The sequence below is a fragment of the Cydia splendana genome, chromosome 18 (genome assembly GCF_910591565.1).
Source record: "Cydia splendana chromosome 18, ilCydSple1.2, whole genome shotgun sequence".
Taxonomy (NCBI): Eukaryota; Metazoa; Arthropoda; class Insecta; order Lepidoptera; family Tortricidae; genus Cydia; species Cydia splendana.
Window position 1 is genome coordinate 7,980,234 of NC_085977.1, and position 20,741 is coordinate 8,000,974.

Here is a 20,741-nt window from a genome sequence, read left to right on the forward strand (position 1 = left end):
ACTGTAAATGATGGTATGTATGCTGTTAAATTTTCGTTGTCAAGTTGAGGATTGGTTACAAACAAATTAGCATCGATATGATTTGCAAAAGCCATGGAAATTCTTGTCCTACCAATACGTTTCACGCTGCCATTTATAATATTTTTGAAGCCGTTTTTTACTAAGAACCTACCAAAAGACACCGGGTGCAGAGACGAGTTTGGATCAGTTTGTTTTAATTGAACATGCACCGTAAACGGTGCAACATCAGCTGTTGAAAATAAATTTCTGCCAACTTTTGTTGTTTGAATATCAGAAACTACTTTATTTGTGTCAGTATTTGTTATAGAATGAGCTTGGGTCTTTTGTACAATTTCACACTCGCAAACATATTCCCCACCAGCATTTCGCTTTCTCTTTTTGTTACAATCTTTACACCTCTTATTTTTATATACTTTTCTTTTTAAATCATTTTTATTATTTACAGATGTATCAGTATCCATGCTAGACTCTATTTCAATATTTATACCAACCTGGAGGTTTTCTCCTCCAGGGTCGGGAGGATCATCCTCCCCCATTGTAAAGAATTACAAAAGACTTACCTAATATGAGTGAATGTCACAATATATACAGAAAACAAAAATATTTACATGTAATACTATCTAAAATATATACAAATTACCAATTCCTTGATCTTAAATTGAATTAAATGTACGAGAAACCAAAACACACAACCGCCACGTTTCACGTTTCCCGCGCTTTCCGATGTGACACTTGTGACTCGTCCGTACACAAAGGCTAGGTTCACACGGCGTAAATTTTTCCCGTATACCGTTTACGGGATTTTATCGAATACCGTAGACAGTCAAATTTGGAAGGAAACGTTCAAAGTCGTTCACACGGCGTCTATGCGGGAAAGCCGTCTAGCCGTCTGAACGATTTTGAAAGTCTCTATCAGGGCTGTTTCACTTAGAACTACCAATATGAAGTATGGGGGGGTCTGTCTTGTCAATTATCTAGAGATGTCGCCGGTAACGGCAACAATTTTACCCCTCACCCACTTGTTTTATTTCCTGGTGCAACATTTCACGGTGCTCAGCGTTTAGTTATACGCAGAAAAAAAGCGGTGCGGTTAGTCTGTTACGGCTATCAGTATTTATGGTCTGTAAAAACGCGGAAAATTTAAAAAATATAAGCGGGATGGGTTATCGTCCCATAGACAATCAGAATTTCGCGTCTTTTTCTACTGACACAGTTGTTTGACCGGCTATACTTTTGTTATTTTTGCTACATAAAATCATATTGTACTGGCATAATGTCACTGCAATGAAATAAAAAAATACCTAAACTGTCTTTCAATTGTCTTTTTGACTTTTTACTAGGTAACCTGATTTTCAAAACAAACATTTCTGAATATCGTGACTCGTGTCTTGATTTTTAGTTTTACGGCCAACTCGGCGGCCTAGATAATGGCCGCATCTGAAAAACTTTGCTGCGTTCGGGGATGCAGCAACTCTCGTAAGTAAAATATCGAGCGGGAAAATTTAAAATGATAGTGCTAACCGGCCTGTACCGGCCCGGCGTGCGACCATGATGTGTTTTTCTGTATTTATTTGTAAACTGTCGATGTATAATAATCGCTCACGCTGATTAGTACATGCGAAATGGATTCTAAAGCGTATTTTTAATATGCAAGCTATAATACATGTCAAAGAATTGTCATCATAACATGATATAATATTTATAATTCATGCTATTTTCCCGTTAGTTTTGCCTAAAACACTACTAGAGTTAGACCAAAAGAAGTCTGCAACGATTTTGATAGCACACGCAGTGCAAGTTTGACGTTTAAAATAACACTTGCACAGCGTGTGCTATGTAAATCGTTGCAGACTTTTCTTAGGTCTAACTTTACACTCAAGTCTAAACCATGAATCTAGTACCTATAACTGGATCAGGCATGAGGGGTGGGGGATATGACCGAATGGGAGAGTTTTATGTATCTTTCAGTAGGAGTAGCAGAGAAAGCGCTAATTGTTTGTCCTTGTCGCAGTATCATATTTTTATTCCCCAGCGTAAATTTAGTATGCTTTATGGTGGGCAACAAACCAATTCGCATTGCTTATGTTCTGTCCCTCACGGACGCACGCGTATAGCACATCATATATTAAGATCATCTATGCTCTAATCCAGGGCTCTCCAAACCCCAACCCGCGACGCGTTCCAATGACAAAGCATCCGGCAGCGGGAGCCCTGCTCCAGGGGTTCAGGCCTAACAGCAGAGCAACCATGCAGATACACCTCACCTGACTCCAATGACCTGGAACCGGATGAGAACCAATTTAGCGGTCAAGGTACAACAAATAATCTATATCTATAGTTGACCCAAACCAAACGGACGACCGGGGTCGTAAAACTTCTCATACACGCTCGCATGATTGAAGGTGGGGTGAGAGAGATAGAGATATGATCCCAGTCGTCCGTTTGGTTTGGGTCTAATATAGCCTATGTGTACTTACTTGTACAAAACAGTGTGTAGTATCAATGTGTGAATGCGTTGAATTTGCTATAGTAGATAGGTAGGTAGGTAGGTACCTACTAAAGCAAATTGTGTTTGTTTACACAACGTGTATTTTGAATTAGAACTTAGTTGTACTTATTAATAAATGATTGCTTACCCTGTAAGACTGTTTTCCCGAAGAAGGTCGTAAGTGCTATAGATCCCGATGGCGCTTATAGATTGTTCCTCGTAAAAAGACGGGACATTTGTATAGGTATATTTAATTAGACTCAAATCTTTAATCGACAAACGCCAAACGATAAAAAGAAATGTATCGGGGTGATAGATGCTGCGAAAAGTCACGCACTATTTAAGTTTCGATTGGCGTTTTCTATCAACTATTGTGATCTTGGCACCCTGGGCATTCCGCTGTTATGTGTGATGAGCAAGAAAAAAATTATAATTCTTCAAGTAAGAGGTTCCCAATTTTTTTAATTTGGGTTCTGTACCCAAAGGGTAAAAACGGGACTCTATTACTAAGACTCCGCTGTCCGTCCTTCTGTCCGTCTGTCTGTCTGTCTGTCTATCTGTCTGTCTGCCTGTCTGTCTGTCTGTCTGTCTGTCTGTCTGTCTGTCTGTCTGTCTGTCTGCCTGTCTGTCTGTCTGTCTGTCTGTCTGTCTATCTGTCTGTCTGTCTGTCTGTCTGTCTGTCTGTCTGTCTGTCTGTCTGTCTGTCAACAGGCAATAACTCATGAACCGTGATAGCTAGACAGTTGAAATTGTCAGATAATGTATTTCTGTCGCCGCTATAACAACAAATACCAAAAACAAAATAAAATAAATATTATTGTAGGGCGCCCATACAACAATAGTGATTTTTTTGCCATTTTTTGACATATTAAAACGCTTACGCCGCGCTCACGCCCCGCCCGGAAAAGGCGCCTGTGTGACGGAACCTTTAAGTAGATGCTCACATAACGCTCATGCTCATACTTTACATACATTACTACCTGCGCCAGCTATCGGATGCCCTATGTCATTCATACAATTTTGTTAATTAAGTTAACTTAGGTAGATACAGCTAATAGGTAAGTAGGTAACGATGCGAGTTGGGTTATAAAGTTCAATAGTTATTATGGGTTAGCTTAGGTTTAGTTTTATTTATAGTTAAGTTTATTGCAATCACATTTATAACACCACAAGGATTGGTATAAGTACAGGCGCTATTTATAAGAAAGGCACTGCCATCGGAAGTTTAACTTCAGAAAGAAATCTAGGCTTTATTGTGATAAGATTTTTTTACGATATTTTTCCTCATCGAAGATGATCAGATCGTAAATATCCCTGTCCCAAAATGTGATAATGAAACTGGAAATCTTTAAAGGAACCGCGGTTCACGTGATCGTTCAGTGATATTTCGTTACTACCGGTCTATATTAACAGTAGGTAGGTATAGGTACTTGAACACTATGAAGTTCCAGGACCTGAGTGATGACCTGACGTACGTGACACGCTCTAGAGACGCTTACCAAAGCCGGGCGCCTTCGGCGCCCTCATACTCAGCTCATAGCGTCGGGCGTACGAGGCCCGCTGTATGCATTCCAGCCGGTCCTGATGTTCATGCATGATTTATGATGGCGTGCATATCCAAATCCATGCCATTATTGCAGCTTTCTAGCACTAACGATCACGGAGGTAAAGTATAAAGTATACAGTTTGTCAAAATCCATTTTTGATGATGGGATCGATGAGGAAATGAGGGAACTCTTTAAATATTATATATAGGCTTACATTTAGTGATTTTTATTATTGTACAAAAAGTAACATAAAACAAGAAAAAACACACATCATTTGTACAAATGCGAACATACTCGTATATCTCTTTCAGGGATCTTTCCAGTTAATCTTAATGGTGTAATGTTGGCCCACGATGGGAACATAAGAAAATCAAGAAAGTGCGATAAGTGCAGGGGGGCAATTTCAACTGCGGGAAATTTCAACTAATGGAAATATAGGGTCATTGCGCTAGTTTTCGTCCGTGCTCTAGTTTTCGTCCACTTGACAGAAAAGCAAATAATAATATATATGTATTTGATTTTTAATTTTCTAAATGCGAAATATCATTTTTATGTAGACAGATATATTGTTTTGACATTAAGGATTGCAATACGTACAAATTTGTGCACTAATGTAGGTTTATATTCAAATTTCATCAAGTGGACGAAAACTAGATCTGGACGAAAACTAACACACCTACCCTATTCCATGTTTTACATTATTAACTACAGTGCTTATTATTATTATTTTACATTATGAACTATCAAACTCTGACTTCAGTGTCTGAGGTATGTTCATATGGGGGTTAGTTTTAGATGGTTTTAGTTAGTTGAGCACACAGACAAAACATCCTCCAGACTTAGCATAGTCGCGCTACCCCCTCTGCCACGCATACGGTAATTTTACTCCATGTTCGAGTCGAAAGTGTCTTTGAACGGACCAATCACGGCACGGGACTTTGCTCACCTCGTCCCGCGCACCCCCGCATTTTTAACCGACTTCCTTGGCATCATCGGTTGCATGAAATAATTGCTCTGAACTCGGTCTAGAGAATTCCTAGTCTATGGTTGAGCACAAACCATTTCGTATTTAGGTGGCGCACCGCAGTCCAGCATATCTAGAGTCTTCAAAAGGCGAGTGGGCGGACAGGAGGACGCCGACACCGACCGGTCGGGACGCAGTACGGCAGTACGGCGAAATCAGCAGGGAACAGTTCCGAATCATGTACGAATCATCGTCATAATTATTATTGTAGCTTTGGCTTACAAGGAAGGGTACCCAACTCGTCAGCTCCGATTTGATTAATTTTTATATATGTTATAGAGTAGTCTAAAATAACGGACACGTATTTTTTTTTAGCTGCCCATAAGTACTCAACTTCCTGGGAGAAATTGGCCTCCAAAGTACTGAAAAGTGACAAAACGCTCTAACTCCTGAGTTTTGTTCAAGCAAATTTCTAGTTAATTACTGGTTTGAATATATGTTGAAGAACATGAAAAAATAATGGACACGTGTTTTGCTATTTGGGCTCAAATTCATATTTTACAAAAAAAACACACTTCAAAATTTCATACTTGTCATCGTTTCACGCGCTTCACTTCAATACCGTGTGTTCACTTCGCCCGCCCGGCGCCGCCAACACGTTGCCGCGCGCCTAACAGGGTATTCAAATATTTCAAATGTACACTTTTAGGATCTTTGATGTTTCAAAATATGCTAGGACTTAATGTCCAAACCGGTTTACAACCATGATAACATTGATAACATTTTCTTCACTACCGGGAAGTTTTTAGTTTTCATGATAAAAAAAACGAAAAGATAACTAACGTGAAGTTCGAGTGAAAGGATAAGAATTATGAAACTTTGAAGTGTGTTTTTTTTTGTAAAATATGAGTTTGAGTCGAAATAACAAAACACGTGTCCAGTATTTTTTCATGTTCTGTAACGTATATGCAAACCAGTAGGTAATTAACTTGAAATTTGCTTGAATAAAACTCTCTACAGAAGTTAGAGCGTTTTGTCACTTTTCAGTACTTTGGAGGCCAATTTCTCCCAGGAAGTTGAGTATGGGCAGCTAAACAAAACACGTGTCCGTTATTTTAGACTACTCTATAACATATATAAAAATTAATCAAATCGGAGCTGACGAGTTGGGTACCCTTCCTTGTTAGAAAACAGCGTTTTATATTAATTGTAACAGTTTTTGTAAAAAGGATCTAGTATTTAAAAAGTGGGCTAGGTAAGGCACTATATGGGCCTTACATGGGTCATTAGTTACCTAAATATACTCCGGTAAACCAGCTTTGTTATTAGCAGCAGTAGAACAAGGCGACAAATTTGAAAAATTTAGAATTCCATACAAATTTCCAATTTCGCGCTTTTTTTTACTGCCAAAGTTGGTTTGGCTTAGTATAGTTAAGGCATCAATCAAATTAATAAAACCGATAGACTATATACAGTAAGTTTAAATACCTACCTACTTATAACATAAGACAAGCCCCGAGCAAATCTGCTTTTAAGAGGATGCTGCATAAACATCTGCTGAAACAAGAGTATGAGTAGGTAGTATCCATCGTAATATATTAGTATGTATGTGAGAATTATGTAGTAGTATATTCATTGTATATATTTTATTATTTTTATCTGTGTATTGTATATGTAGTTTATTATGTTTTTCAGTTGTTTGCAATAGTTCCTAATTGAATTCTCTTACTCTTCTTCTTGCACCATTTTTACTACATCTCTGTTTAGCCCTATGGTTGACTGGTAGAGAATGCCTTTAGGCATTAAGTCCGCCATTTGTACATTTTATTTGTATTTTGTGCAATAAAGTTTAAATAAATAAATAAATAAAATAATAACCGTAATACCTATCATAAAAGTAGGTACGAAAATAGATTAGAAGTTTGTTAGTAATAATACCTGCTTAAGTTAGTTTGGTACCTAGTAATTTGTAAAGATAGATAAAGCAAATGAGAAATAGTCCTTAAATATAACGGAATAACCAGTTAATTTGTTACCTAATGAAAATATGTAAGATAACTTGCTGTGCTTGTATATAGGCGGTATCTGTACCTATGAGGTGAACAACAAACAAAGTGTCAGACAATCGATTCTGGAGTGGTGGATAACGTGAGAAAGAAGAAGAATAATGCAATCAAGTCAAATTGAGATCATAGTACCTAGGCCTAGCACAGGACGGATACGACAACAGCATCTCGCCTCGCTCGCGAGACAAGACTACCCGTCTTTTTCAAATTAAGTACTTATGTATTTATATAAATAGGTTGAAGCGAGACACAGCGATCGGACCTTTCGTTTCCATCTATGGTTGTCGCTGCCGTCGTCGCCAGTCGCTCAATGACGTGGTCGAGCCGTAAGTCCTTTATGCCAATTTCCGCATTATAAAAATTTCCAAAATTTGGATCGATAAAAAAAACTACTAATCCAGTAAACTTGTCGAATTTTGTAACGTGGCTCTTCTGCGTCAAATCCGGTAATAGTTATATAGAGGTTCACAATTCCTTTATTTAGTTTCGTTTATATATAGCCTATAGCCCTTTTCGATCGACCGAGCAAAGCAAAGCAAAGTTCTTACATTCAACTTGGAACTCACGGGCCACACGGCTGGCTGCACTTTCGCCTTGGATTTTATCAACGATCGGCCAAATGTCGCAGGTAGTAACGTGAAATCCAACATTTGACTAAATGTGTAAACCTGCAAATTCCAGAGGGAGTAATACTACCGACGCCAGTCCACCTGTGGCTCCGGAGAGCACACAGTACTGCCCTGCTGATCCTGGCCGTCCTGGGACGCGGCGCCTGTGACGTCCCACCGAGACCTACGCGCACACTCCACCACAGCGCCGCGCCGTGCAGAGAACGTGCCACTCTTTTTAACCAGGTCACATCAATTGGCTAATACCTTAATAATAAAACAAGTAATAAAATTAAGAAACTAAAACTGAAAATTACAAAATAACTTTTACACAATACACAATATCCAACTTTCAAAAATGCTAGAAAGATCTTAGGGAGCGACTACTAGTTACACTTTAAGACTTGACTTTGGTTTAATTTCTAGGCTCTTCTAGCTCCATAACACCTTCATCGAATCTGTAGGTACGGTCAACCAAGAAAGTGATCTACCACTTTTCGACTCTATCAATCAGATGATAGAGTCGAAAAGTGGTAGACCACTTTCTTGGCTGACTGTACATAGGCAGGGTAGGTGGACTGTTGTTTGATCAGCCTAATCCAAAGGATTAAATAATAAATATTATATGACAATAATTACACAGATCGACATAGTTCCACAGTAAGCTCAATGAGGCTTGTGTTGTGGGTACTAGACCACGATATATATAATATACACAAATATATACCTATATAAATACTTATATACTTACATAGAAACATCCATAACTCAGGAACAAATATGCATTATTGCGATAAGTTAAGTTTTCTTACTATTAAGTTATTCCTTATCGAAGAGATCGTAAACCATTGTACTGATGTGACTTTAAACCCTGACGATGGAACTGGAACTGTTTAAAGGAAACGTGGCCGTCATTTCAGGCCGTGCTGGCGAATCGAACGATCACAGTGATAAGCATATACATCGGATTCTAGGGGGCAAATTGTATGACGGGATCCCTATCCGTCATACAATTTGCCCCCTAGAATCCGATGTTTGGTGATAAGTGTACCTAACTTTGCTATCAAGATCTATAAGTACTTACTTTTTAGATTTTTTACACACATTTCAAAGAAAATTTATTTATTTAATTCCACGCAAACGAAGTTGTGGGCGGCAGGTAAGTAGTCCGACATAATTATAGGCTATTATAGTAAAATATTTTTTAAGAAATATGTAGGGCCATCTCATCCATTACCATCAGCCACCCAACATTATAACATAACACAGACATCATCCAGGCGTCACTAGGCTGCTGAGGAAAGAAAATAGAATAGTACGTTTTGGAAAATAATGAAACAATTCGTCTCTGTACTATACGAGTATACGTATTAAAATTAAAAGTCTCGGGGATCGAACTCAGATACTTTGCGAACAATTAGTGCCAAGCCAAAACATACGCTCGATCGTACCTCTAAGCTAAACCGAAAAAGTGGCAGATTATGATGTTGACTCCACGGTAGACATTATAAGTAATATGGGACTGGTCATCATTATCCCAAGAAAAATCGAAGAAATACAGGAGAATCCCAATTTGTAATTGCAATTTGTCTAAATTCCAATTTGTAATAGCACAGCATGGCCGTGAGCTCCATTCCCAGTAAATAAAAAGTTAAAAACCATGATTACGCGAAGCAGAATTTTGACTGCACGAAACAGCGACATCTACGTGTAAACTTATCTAAATGTACGGATATTTGTTCAACTTTCAATTGTAATTTATATATAAGATACCTATTTATATTCAATTGTAATTTATTTTTGTTTTTGTACATAAGGCCGTAGGCCCGACGTGAGGTTGTCAAGACACTTTTCCTATTGGGTCGTGTTTAAGCTCCAACTTTCCCCCTCTCGTGTGACGCTTCGGGCCTTCAACCCTACGCGGAACTTCGGCCTTCGGCCTTCGCGAGCCTCGACAATACTTAACTTTGAGTGTATACCCTAAAAATCTACCGATCACTACCTGGTAGGTACATACCTCTGTACCTGTATTCTTTTTGTATGATGGACTTTTAAAATTACAGGTGAGCCCCATGTTTCCAACCAACAAGACAAACGAAAGAGACTGCAGGCTACACAAGTACTACTATTGGATATCTAGCAGGTCAGCTAAATTCAATTAAAGAGAATTATGAATTTGTCACTCTAAATACGCCGTAATGGGAGTAAACGAGAAAGATGCCCGCAATTTGCAAACTTCGGTGTTCGCGGTAGACCCCCAGCGCTGATTTAAATATCGTTTTAAGTAGATAATTTATAATCCATGCATTAGTCGTCCTACGTCTTGAAATATATTTTTCATTAGATAGCTTTATTTTTCCACTTTGAGCTATGTGAAGTAAAATCTGCTTGAGTGTTTGATTACAGTCAACAAAATAGGTATATCTATTCATGCACCGCAATATAACAGCGATAGGTACAGGAATTGCGAACTTGTGTTAATTAAGACGAAACAGGAGCTGAGTTTTAAATATTTTAGGTAAATATACCCGTCTCGCTAACGGAAGCGGCTCCTTAATTAAACTAGTGCGATAAGGACAAGGCGAAAAATCCTGCGTAAAAATCTCAAAAATGGAGGTTTCGTACTCGACTGTTTCCTCCTCCAAAACTTAACCAATCGTAACCAAATTTGGAAATCTAAATAATTATGAAATTATCTGTGTTGGACCGTTTTGCTTTTTTGGCTAATTGATGTCAGTTTTGAATACTAGGCCTCTCATTGCGGCATAGTCAATGAGGCCATTTTTGAAGGGCTCTAGCGCCTTAGAAAACAAAAATATCAAAAAAAGCAAAACGGTCCGACACAGATATTGACAATATTAATCTGTGTTGAAAAAATCATTGCTCTAGCATCAAAACCCATGGAGGAAACAGTCGAGTACGTTTGTATGGAGAAATGACCACTCCTGTTGGCTCTTAAGCCATTCAATACACACTCGTGTGTAAATTTATGTTTAAAATATCTGGGAGACCAAGCTTAGCTCGGAAAATATATAATAATCTCAAAAATCCGCGTTTTCCCAGATATAAGACCTAGTAGCTAGATCGACTTTTCGCCCCCGAAAACCCCCATATAGCAAATTTCATCGAAATCGTTAGAGCCGTTTCCGAAATAAATAACAAGAATTGCTCGTTTAAAGGTATAAAATAAGATAAGATAAGATACCGCCCATTAATTTCTATATTTTTTTTGTAAATACATAATTTACATCGCGGTCGGGGATCGAACGTACGACACGGGTTTAGTTATTCATTTTGAAATCTTTTACAAGCTTTTATTTAGTTTCACCTGTCCCGTTGTCTGTAATCAAATCTTGCAAGTTAAATTTGATCTCCACTTCCCGGTGTCCGATTGAGCTGAAATTTTTCATGCATGTATAAATCGGATGACAATGCAATATTATGGTACCATCGAGCTGATCTGATGATGGAGAATTTAAAAATAAGTTACGGCAAGTATGTAACAATTATGAATCTAATACGATCATTTATATTCTTCTGCTTTCATAAGTAATAGCAAAATAGTTACTGATTTTTAAAACGCGCTTTTCAATTAAAAGACATGTCAAGATCGCTTACCTTCTTTCAAGTTCTTTCTAATGCTAAAAAAAACGAACTATAACAATTAGTAAAGAACATTATTTATTTAGCTGAAGCATATTTTTTTAATCTTGTTAAAACTAAAAAAGGATACAAATTGCAATCAAAATTACAAATAAAAATTAAACACAAAAAGTTCACCTTTCCTGGGAATCGAACTCAAGTCACTTATGCGATCACACTTTCTGACGAAGCAAAATGCCAGCAATATGACTGTAAATGAGGGCTAGCGTTTCTTTGCTCACCAGTTGGCGCCACTGTTGATGGTGGTCCAGAAAAACAGAAGATATCAAAATTTTTACATGCTTATTTTTCTAAATGCATATAAGTATTTTGGTTGGCACTTTTTTTATAAGTACCACTAATATTTATTGAGCTATAGCTATGGTTTACCATGATTACAATCAAAGATTTATCACAATTATGAATAAGGAGTGAAAAAAGCGATAATTAAATGAATAAGGAGTGAAAAAAGCGATAATTAAAAGCTTGAAACCCCCAAAACTTCTATACATTTGACATTTTGAAAGATAATCCATCCATCTACAATAGCGCGGGTTTACTTATTAATTTTGAAATAAATATATTTTAAAATAAACACAAAAAGTTCACCTTTCCTGGGAATCGAACTCAGGTCATATGCGTTCACACTTTCTTCCGAAGCAAAATGCCAGCAATATGACTGTAAATTAATCAAGTTGTTTTTAGAATTTTTAGGTTATTACAATAGTTACATAATGTTTTAAAACTCAATAAAATTTTCTTTGTTGCTTTTTTTTTCAGAACACAAGAAGAGTCTCAAGGCTGCAGGAGTGCACTTAAACAGCGGACGATTTATAAATAGTTACGAAAAGAAGGTACTTAGTTCCAAAAGCTGCAGAACAATGTTACGGGCTGTGACTCCAATCTCAGGCGGTTGGTAAAGAACTTGTGCGGTAGTTTTCTAATAGAAGGCAACTGAACTTTGGGACTAAAACTAATTAAAAAATATTATACTTTTCTCAGTGAACATAATAAAAATGACCTTGATCCAGGCAGCCTACGGACTGGGTCAGTTAGTAACTTCTTACCAATCGCCTCAGGCCTCTCACTAAAGTCCAAGAAGCAGCGAGCAGGAGGGACCGAAAGTCAATGAGTAAATTTTTCACTCGACGACTATTTAAGGCACATCACACACTACCTGAATCAGTACCTAATAGTCAAATGGCACCTGTCTTTTTGTATAATACCGGTTATTACATCTAACCGGGGCCCAGGGCACTCTTTGTAGGAAGGCCGGTCAACGGTTGCTATACCATCCTAGTAAGCATTCTTACAGCAGTTTTCCGTTATACTTAATATCTAATAATACGTAACCCTTCGTATGCCTTTGTTAAACATTTGCTACTGATTTAATAACCTACTGATATGAATGAAAATTGTAAATTACAGTCCAAATTGTGTGGTACGTACTACCACGTACACGGGACAAGGCATACGAAATTTTAAGAGGAAATAGGACAGCCGCTTCAAACAAACGTAGTCCCCATTTTGCTCTCAGGATATTGACATTATGGAAAATTATTTTTACATATTTTAATTTATACTTATTATTCTTATTAACTATTATTACTTAGCTATGCCTCTACGTATGACATTTTTCTCTGCAGCTGACTGGTGGCAGACCCTCCAACGCGTTCGGTCCCTATAAGCTATAGCTCAATAAATTCAAAAAATAAAACGATGCGGCATGTCTGTGATTGATATGTACCTACTTGACATCAAATTGTGTAAAAATATTATAAATTATAAATTGAAATAGATGATTTGTTATGAAAGGTGATTTTGCGCCGGTCGACTTTTCAAATAGTTATTGTTAACGATCTTTTGATATTTTGTGAAAGGGTAACAGCCCAAAATGTAAAAAAAAAAAAACAAAAAGTTCTCCCGTGGCGGGAATTGAACCCAGGTCACAAGCGAACACTTTGCGTTGGGCCAAGCATACATAGATCTGCTTGCTAGATTAAGACCAAGATAACTCTGCAGAGATTTTCATAGTAGTCGATTAACAAAATATCTTTAATAATGTTAGTTATAAATTGAAATATATGTCCATCTATCCAGAGATAAATCTATCCTGTCATCCACTTTTATTCTATAAAAATGAACTACATTCATTTAACGTTTTTAGCAAATCAAGATAAAACAATTTAAAACATTGTTAACGATCTTCTGATATTTTGTGAAACGGAAAAGTAACGGAAAAAATAAAAATAAAAATAAACAAAAAGTTCACCCTAGGTGGGATTCGAACCCGGGGTCACAATGCGTGCACACTTTATGCAACCATGTTCTAAACCTTATTACAAAAAGCATAAGGTCCACCGATGGATAGTTAAGAGTATTGCTGTTTGTACCTAAGCCGGTTTTCTGAAAGGAGAAACTCAGCGCAAAAAGTAAAAAAAAAAAAACGAAAAAGTTGACCGATGGCGGGAATAGAACCCAAGTCACAAGCGAACACTTTGTGCTAAGTCAAACATACCTAAGCTGCTAGCTAGATTCAGACCAGACATGCAAGTGTTATATTTTAAATGTCAAACAGCTATGAAATTATGACTTTAAAATAACACTTTGCAAGTCTTTGCTTTGAAAAACACTGCAGCGTTACCTTGGTCTTACTCTGCCACCCTAGTTAGTAAGCATGCTAAAAGCAGTTTTCCAGAATTATTAGTCGATTAATGTCTACAAGGAAAAATGACAAATTATAATAATGTAAAAAAAAAACCGCCCAAGTGCATGTCAGTATCGCGCACGAAGGGTTCCGTTACTCAAAAACCCTAAAAACGGGAAAAAATCACGTTTGTTGTATGGGAGCCCCATTTAAATATTTATTATAATCTGTTTTTAGTATTTGTTGTTATAGCGGCAACAGAAATACATCATGTGTGAACATTTCAACTGCCTAGCTATCACGGTTCATGAGGTACAGCCTGGTGACAGACAGACGAACAGACAGTCTCAGATAACGGTTAAGTATACTATTCAGTTATATTAGTGTGACAGAGATATTGGGCGTTTCGTTCGCTACGGAGTGTAAACGATTTGCAACTTGGCTAAGCACCCAGCTTCCTCGCACATCTCTGGTGTAAACGCAGCCTAAACCTGTCATTTTAAGCATCGCCTTGGTTACATTGATTTAGAAAATACGATTCTCGACATTTTTTTTCGGACTATTCACAGTTAGACTTTTAGTTTCATTTTTGTACTTCGTTATTGATACTTTTAGTCTTTTAAATTTCTTGACAATAATAGGTATTTAGACATTTTAGGCGTTATCCGTTTTCCGTTCCACATAATATCAGGACACTGTTACGTCCGTTACCAATATACTTTTTAAGAGGAAAGGTGTCGAAAAAATATTAATCATTGAATATTATCGGCAATTCAAGGCAAATATTTTTTTTTATTTTAAAATATTGTAAACAATCTTCTGATATTTTGTGAAACGGAAAAGTAACGGAAAAAAATAAAAATAATAATAAACAAAAAGTTCACCCTAGGTGGGATTCGAACCCGGGGTCACAATGCGTGCACACTTTATGAAACCATGTTCTAAACCTTATTACAAAAAGCATAAGGTCCACCGATGGATAGTTAAGAGTATTGCTGTTTCTACCTAAGCCGGTTGTCTGAAAGGAAAAATTCAGCGCAAAAAGTAAAAAAAAAAGGAAAAAATTCACCGATGGCGGGAATAGAACCCAAGTCACAAGCGAATACTTTGTGCTAAGTCAAACATACCTAAGCTGCTAGCTAGATTCAGACCAGACATGCAAGTGTTATATTTTAAATGTCAAACAGCTATGACATTATGACTTTAAAATAACACTTTGCAAGTCTTTGCTTTGAAAAACACTGCAACTAACGTTACCTTGGTCTTACTCTGCCACCCTAGTTAGTAAGCATGCTAAAAGCAGTTTTTCCGGAATTATTAGTCGATTAATGTCTATAAGGAAAAAATACGAATTATAATAATGTAAAAAAAAACCGCCCAAGTGTATGTCAGTATCGCGCACGAAGGGTTCCGTTACTCAAAAAACGGGAAAAAACACGTTTGTTGTATGGGAGCCCCATTTAAATATTTATTATAATCTGTTTTTAGTATTTGTTGTTATAGCGGCAACAGAAATACATCATGTGTGAAAATTTCAACTGCCTAGCTATCACGGTTCATGAGGTACAGCCTGGTGACAGACAGACGAACAGACAGTCTCAGATAACGCGGTTAAGTATACTATTCAGTTATATTAGTGTGACAGAGACATTGGGCGTTTCGTTCGCTACGGAGTGTAAACGATTTGCAACTTGGCTAAGCACCCAGCTTCCTCGCACACCTCTGGTGGAAACGCAGCCTAAACCTGAGATGTTAAGACATCGCATTGGTTACATTGATTTAGAAAATACAATTCTCGACATTTTTTTTCGGACTATTCACAGTTAGACTTAGTTTCATTTTTGTACTTCGTTATTGATACTTTTAGTCTTTTAAATTTTTTGGCAATAATAGGTATTTAGACATTTTAGACGTTATTATTTTTAGTCATTTTTCCTTACGACAATAGTCGCCTAATTCGTTTTCCGTTCCACATATTAATATCAGGACACTGTTATGTCCGTTACCAATATATTTTTTAAGAGGAAAGGTGACGAAAAAATATTAAGCCTTGAATATTATCGGCAATACAAGGCAATTTTTTTTTTAATTTTAAAATATTGTTAACAATCTTCTGATATTTTGTGAAACGGAAAAGTAACGGAAAAAAATAAAAATATAAATAAACAAAAAGTTCGCCCTAGGTGGGATTCGAACCCGGGGTCACAATGCGTGCACACTTTATGCAACCATGTTCTAAACCTTATTACAAAAAGCATAAGGTCCACCGATGGATAGTTAAGAGTATTGCTGTTTGTACCTAAGCCAATACTGCTACCGGCTGTGGTGCCGGTAGACAGGTAGAATAACGTTTTTCGATTTTGTGATGTTGGCTGTAGTAGACCCTCAGATATCATTCGCGCGCCAAAAGTCTAGCTGTAAATTACATTACGACTGTTACGAGTAATAAAAGCCCGATATAAGTCGGTCATAAAATAAAAAAATAAATTGTTTATTTCCGAAAAATATTTCTTGGATACAGTATAACAAAGCATACTAAAGCTACTTATTGTGTACCTACTTAACTGACGGAAGGGGCGCAGCTATACGTTATAGTTATCGACAGTGATATCAGCATTTCACTTCTACTCTACGTATTGTTTACGTATTAAGCGTCGGGCGATACGTATTAATTATGTGAAACTAGACGAGTTTATTTTCGAATAGAGATTGAAATAAATCTAATTATTTTACTACAAATAGGTTTACCTAAGTATAGTATGTCAAAGGACTGTCTAATTTCAAACATAGACAGAGAGAATCATAGTATCTAAAGATCTTACACTAGTGCTTAGCATCCAAAAGCAAAATATAGTTTTATTGTTCTTATTTACTGAAAAATTGGTTTGAGCTACCATATCCATACTTTTTGAATATAATATAATTTAATATTTAATATTATAAAAGGAACTCTATCTGTATGTCTGTTACCTCTTCTCGCTTAAATCGCTGAACCGATTTAGATGAAATTTGGTATTTAGATTGTCCGAGTCCCGAGGAAGGACATAGGATAGTTTTTAACCCATAAATCATCCCTGATAGAGGTGAAATTTTGTATGGGGACTTAACAACAACTGCATAACAAACTTTGTCAATAGGAACTATACCGCCCGCGAGGTGTAGCACCGGCGCTGGTGTACGATTTAGTTGAAATTTGGTATAGAGATAGTTTGAGTCCCGGGGAAGGAGAATGGATAGGTTTCATTCAATAAATCACCCTTTAAGGGGGTGAAAAGGGGCGTCGAAGTTTGTATGGGGAATCAACAAAACGCAGTATGGATAAAATAATAGCTACCTAAATTACTAATTCCACGCAAACGAAGTCGCGGGCAAAAGCTAGTAAATTATGAATTGAAATAGATGTCTTAAACTAAACAAAAAGTAACCACGCCCTCTAATTGCTGCCGAGGCCACAATCGACCATCGGAAATCCATGGTACAGTCAACGGTAAAAATATGGGTGTAGACAACTTACACAAAAATATGTCCCATAGTTCTTAATTCACTGACATAAGAGTTATGGGACATATTCTTGAAATGATTTGTACACCCATATTTTTACCGTTGACTGTACACCCGCCCTTTCGAAATTGCTCGGCAATGGTTTAATGTAATAAAAAGCGATATAAGCTATAAGCGCTTAGTAAAAAAAATATGTATACCTACTAGTCACGGTACTAAATTTATTAATAGGGTATGAAGCGTATTACTTAATTCTACTACTTTTTCTTCTTCATTTGACATGCCCTAACGGAAGTCGGCGACCGCCTTTGCAATCTCTCTCCTGCTCTTAGCCATTCTTACCAGTGTGGCTGCGTTATCCATGTTCGTCCACTTTTTTACGTTGTCAAGCCAGGTGACCCTCCTTCTTCCCCTTCCTCTCTTGCCATCAATTTTTCCTTCCAATGTTAGTTGTATTCTACTACTTAACTAGTGACAGTAGTGACCATATATATTAGATTCCCGGAGAAAAAGAAAACTTCTATTTAAAAAAATCAGTTCGCGTGTGATATGCCTCAGAAGTGTGAAAAAGTGCCGAGCGAGAGCGGGGCAGCCTTTTTAAAAGTTGACACAGTAATATATATTAACATGAAAGGTATTGAAATCTGTAATTTTATAGTTTGGTAAACAAGTAATTGTCAGTAAAAAACTGTTACGAAAAAGAGAGTACTGAGCTATAACCGCGAAAATAAAAAGTTCGCAAATGGCGGGGATCTTTCTCTTTTACTCCAATGAAGGCATATAATTTTTCATTGCAGTAAAAGCGAAAGATCCCCGCAATTTGCGAATTTCGGTTTTTGCGATAGCCTCTCTGTTCTTTCTGCTTAAAATGCTCCACTGAAAAACGACTCTTCCCAAACTATAGATTAAGTACAGGTAAGTAGTTTACCTAGTTTATTTAAAATTAGCAAATACCTAAGTTAACAATGTAACGTTATGTCTGGTATGGTCTGGCAAACCAAATTTGTTAGAAGAAAAGGCAGCAAATTGAAAAAAAATTGGCGGGAAAATTCTATCTCCCATATGAAATTTGAATTTCGCAACTAAATGCTTGGTTTGCCAGGCGATATTAGATATGTACCTGTATATGGATACATGTGGCCACTACATGTGTATAAGTGGGTGAATCAACTTGTTTTACCACTTATTGCCATAGTTATGGTTTTCTGAACTACAAAACAATGGGTACTCATCCCTTTCTTTTGGGTGCTAGTATCAGCGTAACACTACAAAGACTCTTTCTGAAAGATTATTTGTCTAAAGTGTAATTCTATGGAACTTGCTAACTACTTATGTAAACAAAAGTCACAAGTAAGTTCATCATTCAGAGACAATTTCAATATGTTTACGTAGTTGTATGTTTACATAGTTAGCAAGTTCCATAGAATGACACTTTATGTTTGATATGAGACAGTCCCTGGACACAATAGGGCTTATTACACTTATCCTGCCTTCAGACGGCTAACGATGAGCCGCGACGTCGGCCCCGATATCGGGCAAGGATCGTTTTACGTTTCATGTGGTTTCATGAAATATTGTCACATCGTTCACAATATTTCTTGGTGTAAAAAATAGTTCAACTACAAAAATATCAACCATGATTGCCAATTCGAGACAAAGTATATGTTACATGTCAAATATTGTTGACGATGCTCTTATATTTCGTGAAATGCAAAACGATCTTGCTCGGGCGCACCGTCGGCCACGATCGTATTAAGGCCCGACGGTGTGGAAGTGTAATAAGCGCTTATAATGTACATAACGTCAAGGAATAGTTGATCCACCCATTTTTTTTTACTAGTTGTGACGTGGCTTCGCCAGTCTCCTTTGTGTCTTTTGAGAGTGTGTGGTACATGTATGGTAACGAATATTGTCAGCTAGAGGTCGGTTCTGTAACTTCCAACAACTTCTGTAAACAGGATTGACGTCCGTACAAACATAGCTAACGTAATGTTACATTTTAAGTAAAAATTAAGGATGACTCACGCTAGACCGCGCGGGATCCGAGCCGAGGCGTTCGACACGTAATTTTCTATGACGGCTGATCGGTGTTCACGTGGTGCTTTCCATATAAAACGAAGCGCTGGAGCTCCGGCTCGGTCTCAGCCCTGTCTAATAGCGTGAGTCATCCTTTATGGTGATCTCCTTAATAGAAATAGAAGGGCTAAATCTATCCTCTCACAAGTGTAACAGGATAATTTCTGCTGTGAGAGACAGCTCTTAGTAGCAAGTTAGCAGAAAGTATCCGGTAGCAGAAAAGGTATAATCCTTAGCCAGAAGATTCCTCCGACGATCTCACTCCTCACATTTTTTTTAGACAGAATAGCATAATCTAGTTATTTATTTGTGACTATATCCTAGAGCCTCAGCGCCCGTTTTTGTACCCGTTTACTATCTGTGAATTATGTAGAATATTGTAAAATATAGGTAGTAGGCAATATAAACTGACTACCTGATAATTATATATTTTTTTTTATAATCAGGCAGACCACTAAGCTTATAATGTTTAACGTAGGTATTTTTAGACACTCGCGCGACTTGTAGGTACCTTTACAAACACCACCACCAGACCAGTACAAACGGCAAATATCAATTTACGCTTTTCCTACTGACATATTGGTTTGCCAAACTACAATTATAATGTACCATAATTGGAATATGCTTAGGTATCGACTGCAATGTATTATTAGTTACTGCAATAAAGAATTTGTAAGTATTTCCAGTTCGATTGTCAAAGCCTCCATTAGTAGTACCTAGGTGATCATAGGTCCTAGAACCGGGTCATCCGGGGGCTTACGATAACTTGCTTACTCGTCAAGATATGACGAGTAATTATTGTATTTTAAATTGTTAAAAGATTTTTATAGTACTTATTGTTGTGTTGCTATAACTTTGTTAGTGGATTTGTTTAAAATTGCTGTTAAATGTTATAAAATTTGGTAAATAAAGTAATTTAACCATTTTTAAAGTTGTTTTACTTAATGATTAACAGGATGCCTTTAGTTTTTAGGGTAATCAAACTATTTATTATATTAATTTAACCGTACAAAGAATAGTTTTATTACCCTAATCAACCATGAACAGAATTAAAATCTCCCTAAAAAATTACCCTAGTGCAAGTTATTTTGACATATTTCGCTAGATGGCGTAGTGTCTCAACGCTGAGTGTATACTCTATCTCAGTATATATAAGTTACACAAATTTTGCTGTCACTACG

General features: G+C 37.0%; 1 protein-coding gene across 1 annotated transcript in view; it reads left to right on the forward strand.

The window, feature by feature from the left end:
* The window catches only part of LOC134799537 (serine/threonine-protein phosphatase 2A 56 kDa regulatory subunit epsilon isoform-like), an 85,695-nt gene that overhangs the window by 34,223 nt on the left and 30,731 nt on the right, over positions 1 to 20,741 (forward strand). The window lies entirely within an intron of this gene.